The sequence below is a fragment of the Macaca fascicularis genome, chromosome 14 (genome assembly GCF_037993035.2).
Source record: "Macaca fascicularis isolate 582-1 chromosome 14, T2T-MFA8v1.1".
Lineage (NCBI taxonomy): Eukaryota > Metazoa > Chordata > Mammalia > Primates > Cercopithecidae > Macaca > Macaca fascicularis.
The window spans coordinates 106,744,996-106,751,894 of NC_088388.1; the positions used below are offsets into that span (position 1 = coordinate 106,744,996).

The 6,899-nt window shown below is 40.1% G+C and overlaps 1 pseudogene; it reads right to left on the reverse strand.

The window, feature by feature from the left end:
• Nucleotides 1–1,006: 1,006 nt before the first annotated feature.
• LOC102132312 (sorting nexin-7-like) lies at nt 1,007–3,646 on the reverse strand (annotated as a pseudogene).
• Nucleotides 3,647–6,899: the final 3,253 nt, after the last annotated feature.

The following is a 6,899-nucleotide window of genomic DNA, read 5'->3' on the forward strand; positions in this document are numbered from 1 at the left end:
ATAAAGCCTACTTGATCATGATAAATGAACTTTTTGATGTGCTGCTGGATTCAGTTTGCTAATGTTTTGTTGAGGATTGTTGCGTCTATGTTTATCAGGGATATTGGCCTAAAGTTTTGTTTTTTCACGTGTCTCTGCCAGGTTTTGGTATCAAGATGATGCTGGCATCATAGATGAGTTAGGAAGGAGTTTCTCCTCCTTGATGTTTTGGAATATTTTCAGTAGGGTTGGTACCAGGTCTTATTTGTATGTCTGGCAGAATTTGGCTGTCAATCTCTCTGATCCAGGGCTTTTTTTGCTGGTAGGTTTTTTATTACTGATTCAACCTCAGGACTCGTTAGTGATCTATTCAGGTTTTCTTTGTCTTCCTGGACCAATCTTGGGAGCTTGTGTGTTCATAGGAATTTATCCATTTCCTATAGATTTTCTAATTTCTGTGCATAAAGGCTTTCCTAATAGTCTCTGAGAGTCTTTTGTGTTTCTGTGGGATCAGCTGAATGTCACATTTGTCATTTCTGATTGTGATTATTAGCATCTTCTCTCTTTTTTCTTTGTTAATCTAGGTGGTGGTCTATTGATCTTGTTTATTATTTCAAGGCACCAACTTGTGGTTACCTTGATCTTTTTTTCATATTAAACATTTTATTAAACTGAGTCCTTACAACATATTTAAAATATCATGTTCCACAGTCAAATATTTAACAAAAAAAATCTATATACAGTTATTGGCATACAAATTTAAGAACATAATTAAAACCAAGCTAAATCTCTCTCTCTCTGTATCTACATATATATGTATAGATGTATATCCATACAAATAGATATATAGATATATCTTCAAATTCATATCAATGAACTGGAGTACCTGAGGTTTCAAGTTGTTGGTTTTTCCAGATAGTATAAAACATTTTTCATGCACTTGATAAAGGACATGGCAGATCCAGAAAGAATAACTTTGGTTGATAAATGCTGTCTCCCAAAGATTAAACAGAAGTCCTCAGTGGAATTAAGGTTTATCTTCAGGGGCGTCTTCCAAGTGGAGGTTGGTGATGTAAGGAATGGTTCCCATGCAGCAAGGTACTGTTCATAATAGTGGATACTCTCCTCAGCCATATCTGTAAATGCTAACTGGATATCATTTTGAATATTTTGTTGCCATCTTTCCCATTATGCTTTCAGGGCATTATTAGCATATTCCACTTCATCTTCAAGTTTTCCAATCTCCTCGGTAAGCAGATCACTATCTGCCTTTTTATAGGTCAAAGCTTCAACTTTGGGACCCAGTTCTGCTGTGTTTGGTCTCTTCTTTTCATAACACCCACTAATATTTCACTACAAAGCACGTACCCATGTACAAGAAGAAGCAGGGCCTCTGAGAGTCCAAACATCCGTTTTTCAGTGGCCTTACAGCATCTGTCAATGCAGCTGACAACATCTTTTAGATTATCAACCAGATCCTCCTCTGACACTGACCAAAGAATATGAATTGGACCATATTCTTTCATTTCATCAAAATATTCCCTTCCTTGAAAATTCTGAGAAATTTTATCTATCAAATTTGTTTTCTGGCTAAAAATTTTAATAGTTATACATTTCCATGAACTCTCCCGGGTGGTTTTTTGTTTGTTTGTTTTTGGTCTTTTAATTGGGGCTTTTAGCTGGGTACAGTGGCTCACACCTGTAATCCCAGCATTTTGGGAGGCTGAGGAGGGCGGATCACGAGGTCAGGAGATCGAGACCATCCTGGCTAACTTGGTGAAACCCCGTCTCTACTAAAAATACAAAAAAAAAAAAATTAGCCAGGCATGGTGGCAGGCACCTGTAGTCCCAGCTACTTGGGAGGCTGAGGCAGGAGAATGGCATGAACCTGGGAGGCAGAGCTTGCAGTGAGCTGAGATCGCACCACTGCACTCCAGCATGGGCAACAGAGTGAGACTCTGTCTCAAAAAATAAATAAGTAAAATAAAATTTAAAAATAAAAAATAATTGGGGCTTTTAGCCCATTTACATTTAAGGTTAATTTTTGTTTGTTTGTTTTTTATACTTTAAGTTCTAGAGTACATGTGCACAACGTGCACGTTTGTCACATATGTATACATGTGCCATGTTGGTGTGCTGCACCCATTAACTCATCATTTACGTTAGGTATTTCTCTTAACGCTATCCCTCCCCGCTCCTCCTACCCCACAACAGGCCCCTGTGTGTGATACTCCCCACCCTGTGATGTTCCCCGCCCTGTGTCCAAGTGTTCTCATTGTTCAATTCCCACCTATGAGTGAGAATATGCAGTGTTTGGTTTTCTGTCCTTGTGATAGTTTGCTCAGAATGATGGTTTCCAGCTTCATCCATGTCCCTACAGAGGACATGAACTCATCCTTTTTTATGGCTGCATAGTATTCCATGGTGTATATATGCCACATTTTCTTAATCCAGTCTATCACTGATAGGCATTTGGGTTGGTTGCAAGTCTTTGCTATTGTGAATAGTGCTGCAATAAACATACATGTGCATGTGTCTTTAAAGTAACATGATTTATAATCCTTTGTGTATATACCCAGTAATGGGATCACTGGGTCAAATGGTATTTCTAGTTCTACATAGTTGAGGAATCGCCACACTGTCTTCCACAATGGTTGGACTAGTTTACACTCCCACCAACAGAGTAAAAGTGTTCCTATTTTTCCACATTCTCTCCAGCACCTGGTGTTTCCTGACTTTTTAATGATCGCCATTCTAACTGGTGTGAGATGGTATCTCATTGTGGTTTTGATTTGCATTTCTCTGATGATCAGTGATGATGAGCATGTTTTCATGTGTCTGTTGGCTGCATAAATATCGTCTTTTGAGAGGTGTCTGTTCATATCCTTCACCTACTTTTTGATGGGGTTGTTTGATTTTTTCTTGTAATTTTAAGTTATTTGTAGATTCTGGATATTAGCCCTTTGTCACATGGGTAGATTGCAAAAATTTTCTCCCATTCTGTAGGTTGCCTGTTGACTCTGATGGTAGTTTCTTTTGCTGTGCAGAAGCTCTTTAGTTTAATTAGATTTCTGGGTGGTTTTTAATTCCTCTCATTGAGGATGCAACAGCTCTGACTGTTGGCTCCATCCTGCTTAGCAATCCAGGACCCTGATGCTTGTGAGAAGAGAGTTCCCAAGCTTGTGCAGTGAGAAAAATTTTGAAGTCTTCATTAAATGTTAAAGTTGGATGATCAGCAATTAGCTCAAAAATTTATGCAAAGCCTTCCTGCATGTCTCAATGAACTCATCATTAAAGCGTTCCACCATTCCTTTTACTATAAATTTTTCTGGCAATGGTGGAATAATCAGAGTGGGGTGTGCTTCTTAAAGTTTTCCCTTTGACCAAAGGAAATCTTGATACCATCTCCTAACTTTAAATTCACTGGAGTCAAATTCTGCACAAGATGTCTTAGTAATAATCGTATACGTGATGAGAGTTTCTATTGTAGTAACATGACTTTCAGGTTCATCAACTATGATGAAGAATTCCTTTAAATCTTGTTCATCTTCAAACTTGATTTGGTTTATCATTGATAAAGGGGATGTTGGCATCATAGTGCTGAAGGAATTCATGTCCATCAATGAGGCATCATTGCTGAACACCTCCAGGTCATCCTCGTCCAGATCTAGCACCTCTGCCTGCAGCAGGGTGGAAGAGCCTCTGCTGCCCAAGAAGCGGGCACTGGAGGCCCAAGGAGCGCACCTGAGATGCCCGGCGCTTGCTCTCCTAAACTGACCTTTTGTATGGATTTTCACATTTCAATTTCATTGAGTTCTCCGATTTTACTTCTTTTCTTCGGCTAGATTTTGGGTTGATTTATCCTCTTTTTTCTAGTTCCTTTAGGTGAAATGTTAGATTGTTAATTTGAGATTTTCTAACTTCTTGATGTAGGTGCTTGGCCCTATATACTTCACTCTCAACACTGCTTTAGCTGCATCCAAAAGATTTTGGTATGTTGGGTCTCTACTTTTATTGATTTAAAAGAATTTTTTGATTTGTGTCTTGATTTCATTGTACACCCAAAAGTCATTCAGGAGCAAGTTGCTTCATTTCCAGGCAATTGTGTGGTTTTGAGATATCTTCCTGGTATTGATTTCTATTTTTATTGCCCTGTGGTCCTAAAATGTGCTTAGTATGATTTTGATATTTTTTAATTTATTGAGACTTGCTTTATGGTTGAGCATGTGGTCAAACTTAGAATATGTTTTGTGTGCAGATGAGAAGAATGTAAGTTCTGTAGCTGTTGGGTGGAGTATTCTGTAGATGTCTATTTAGGTCCAATTGGTTGAGTGTCAAGTGTAAGTCCAGAATTTGTTAGTTTTCTGCCACATGATCTAACACTGTCAGTAAGGTGTTGAAGTCTCCCACTATTATTGTATGGCTCTCTAATCCTTTTCATAGGTCAAGAACTTGTTTTATGAATCTGGGTGTTCCAATAGTGGGTGCATATATATTTAGAATAATTAAGCCTTCTTGTTCAAATGAACCCTTTATTATTATGTAATGCCCTTCTTTGTCCTCTTGACTATTGTTGGTTTAGAGTCTGTTTCATCTCATGTAAGAATAGTGACTCTTACCTTCTTTTGTTTTCCATTTGCATGATAGATCTTTCTCCTGCCCTTTACTTTGAGCTTGTGGGTATCATTATGTGTGAGATGAGTCTCTTGAAGATGAAAGATAATTGGATGCTGTCTTCTTATCTAACTTGCTACTCTATGCCTTTTAAGTGGGGTGTTCAGATCATTTACATTCAAGGTTAATACTGATATGTGAGATTTTGATACTGTCATCATGTTGTTAGCTGGTTGTTTTGTATACTTGATTGTGTAGTTGATTCATAGTGTTGACGGACTACGAGCTTAAGTGTTTCTGTGGTAGCAGGTATTGTTCTTTTGTTTCCATGATTAGCACTCCCTTAAAGACTTCTTATAGGCCTGGTCTAGCAGTAATGAATTCCCTTTGTGTTTGCTTGTCTGAAAAGGACTTTATTTCTCCTTTGTTTATGAAGCTTAGTTTGGCAGGATACAAAATTCTTGGTTGGAGATGCTTTTTTTTTTTAAGGATACTGCAATTAGGTCCCCAATCCTTTCTGGTTGTAAGATTTCTGCTGAGAGGTCCACTGCTAGCCTGATGGAGTTCCCTTTGTAAGTGACCTGACCCTTTTCTCTAGCTGCCTTTAAGATTTTTTTCTTTCATGTTGACCTTGTGTCTTGGGGCTTGTCACCTTGTATAGTATCTCACAGTGGTTCTCTGTATTTGTTGTATTTGCAATCTCTCTAGTGGGATTGGAGACATTTTTGTGGATTACATCCTCTAATGTGTTTTCTAAGTTGCTTACTCTCTCTTCTTCCTTCTCAGGAATGTCAATGAGTCATAGATTTGGTCTCTACAAAATCCCATATTTCTTGGATATTTTGTTCATTTTCTTAAATTGTTCTTTTTATTTTTTGTCTGGCTGAGTTGATTTGAAGAACTGATCTTCATGCTCTGAGATTCTTCAGCTTAGTCTATTCTGTTAATGCTAATGGTATTATGGAATTCTTGTGGTGAATTTTTTAATTCCAGAAGTTCAGTTTAGTTCTTTCTTAAAATGGCCATTTCGTCTTTCATCTATTGTGTTATTTTACTAGATTCCTTGAATTCCTTGGATTGGATTTCAGCTTTCTCCTGAACCTTAATGAGCTTCCTTGCCATCCAGATTCTGAATTCTATGTCTGTCATTTCAGTCATTTCACTCTGATTAGGAACTATTGCTGGAGAGCTAATGCACTCATTTGGAGGTAAGGGGACATTATAACTTTTTGGAATGCCAGAGTTCTTATTGCTGAGTCTTTCTCATCTAAGAGGACTGGTGTTCCTTTGTCTTTTTGGATTTGCTGTCATTTGGATGTTGTTTTTATATACTTCATTTCCCTTGAGGGTTCTGTGGTGTAAGTTGAGTATAGTCAATCGGCTTTGTTTCTGGGTGTTTTCAGAGAGCCAAGACTCTGTGCAAGATCTTTATTTGTGGCTAGATTCTTGCCCTGTGTTTCACAGATGATGTATATTGGAAGAATATTTTTGATGTTGTAACTTGGGCTGTCATCCAGTAGAAGGTGCTTAAGAGTAATGGCCAACAGATAAGCTCTTATTTAGCTGAGTAGCTCTTCCGTATTTCAGTGGGTTTACTGCAGTGCTCTGTGGTGGGGAGGGAAGAGAGATGACTTCCCCACCAGGTTCATTCCCCTGCCTTAGGGGAGCTCCCTCCTAACACTGGCACCATGCCAACGTTGCCTTCATTAGGTGTTCCAGGCCACAGGGCTCCTTCAGGCAGAGGCTTTGGCTGCCAGACAGGCCTCACCCTTCCTAGACTGGCACTTTGGAGGGAGGCATACGTCATTCCTGCACTGTCCAGGAACCCTCTTTTACTCCTCTCAGTGTTCTGAGTGTGCAGGCTCCTCTCCCACTTAATCACTGGCCACAGATCTCAGCCTGCCACTTCTGAGCTATGTGCTGCAACCCAGGGGCATTGGGATCTGGCCTGCGGCTTTGTCCTCTGCGTTGGGCCCTGGTTGTGCTGGGGAAGCTGGAGTGCTCTAGGCCAGCGAAGAAAATACTCTGCCTGGGCAGTGGAGGCCGTGCTGTGTACCTGCTCTTGCAGGAGTGGCAAGGCAGGGCCTTGGGAGGGGCCAGGGGACAGAGGAGATGCAGAACAGATGTGCCCCGGTCCCACAGAAAAGATGGCCCCACTCTCTCCTGGCCCAGCAGCCAGCCAAGGTTAGAGCTACTCAGAGGAAGACAGAGAATCTTGTGGGATGGGTGCCTGTGGCCACATTTTGCTGCAGTTGCCCCATGTGCAAAACCTCCTTGGCTCTGCACAGCCTGGAGCGCTGTTTCTG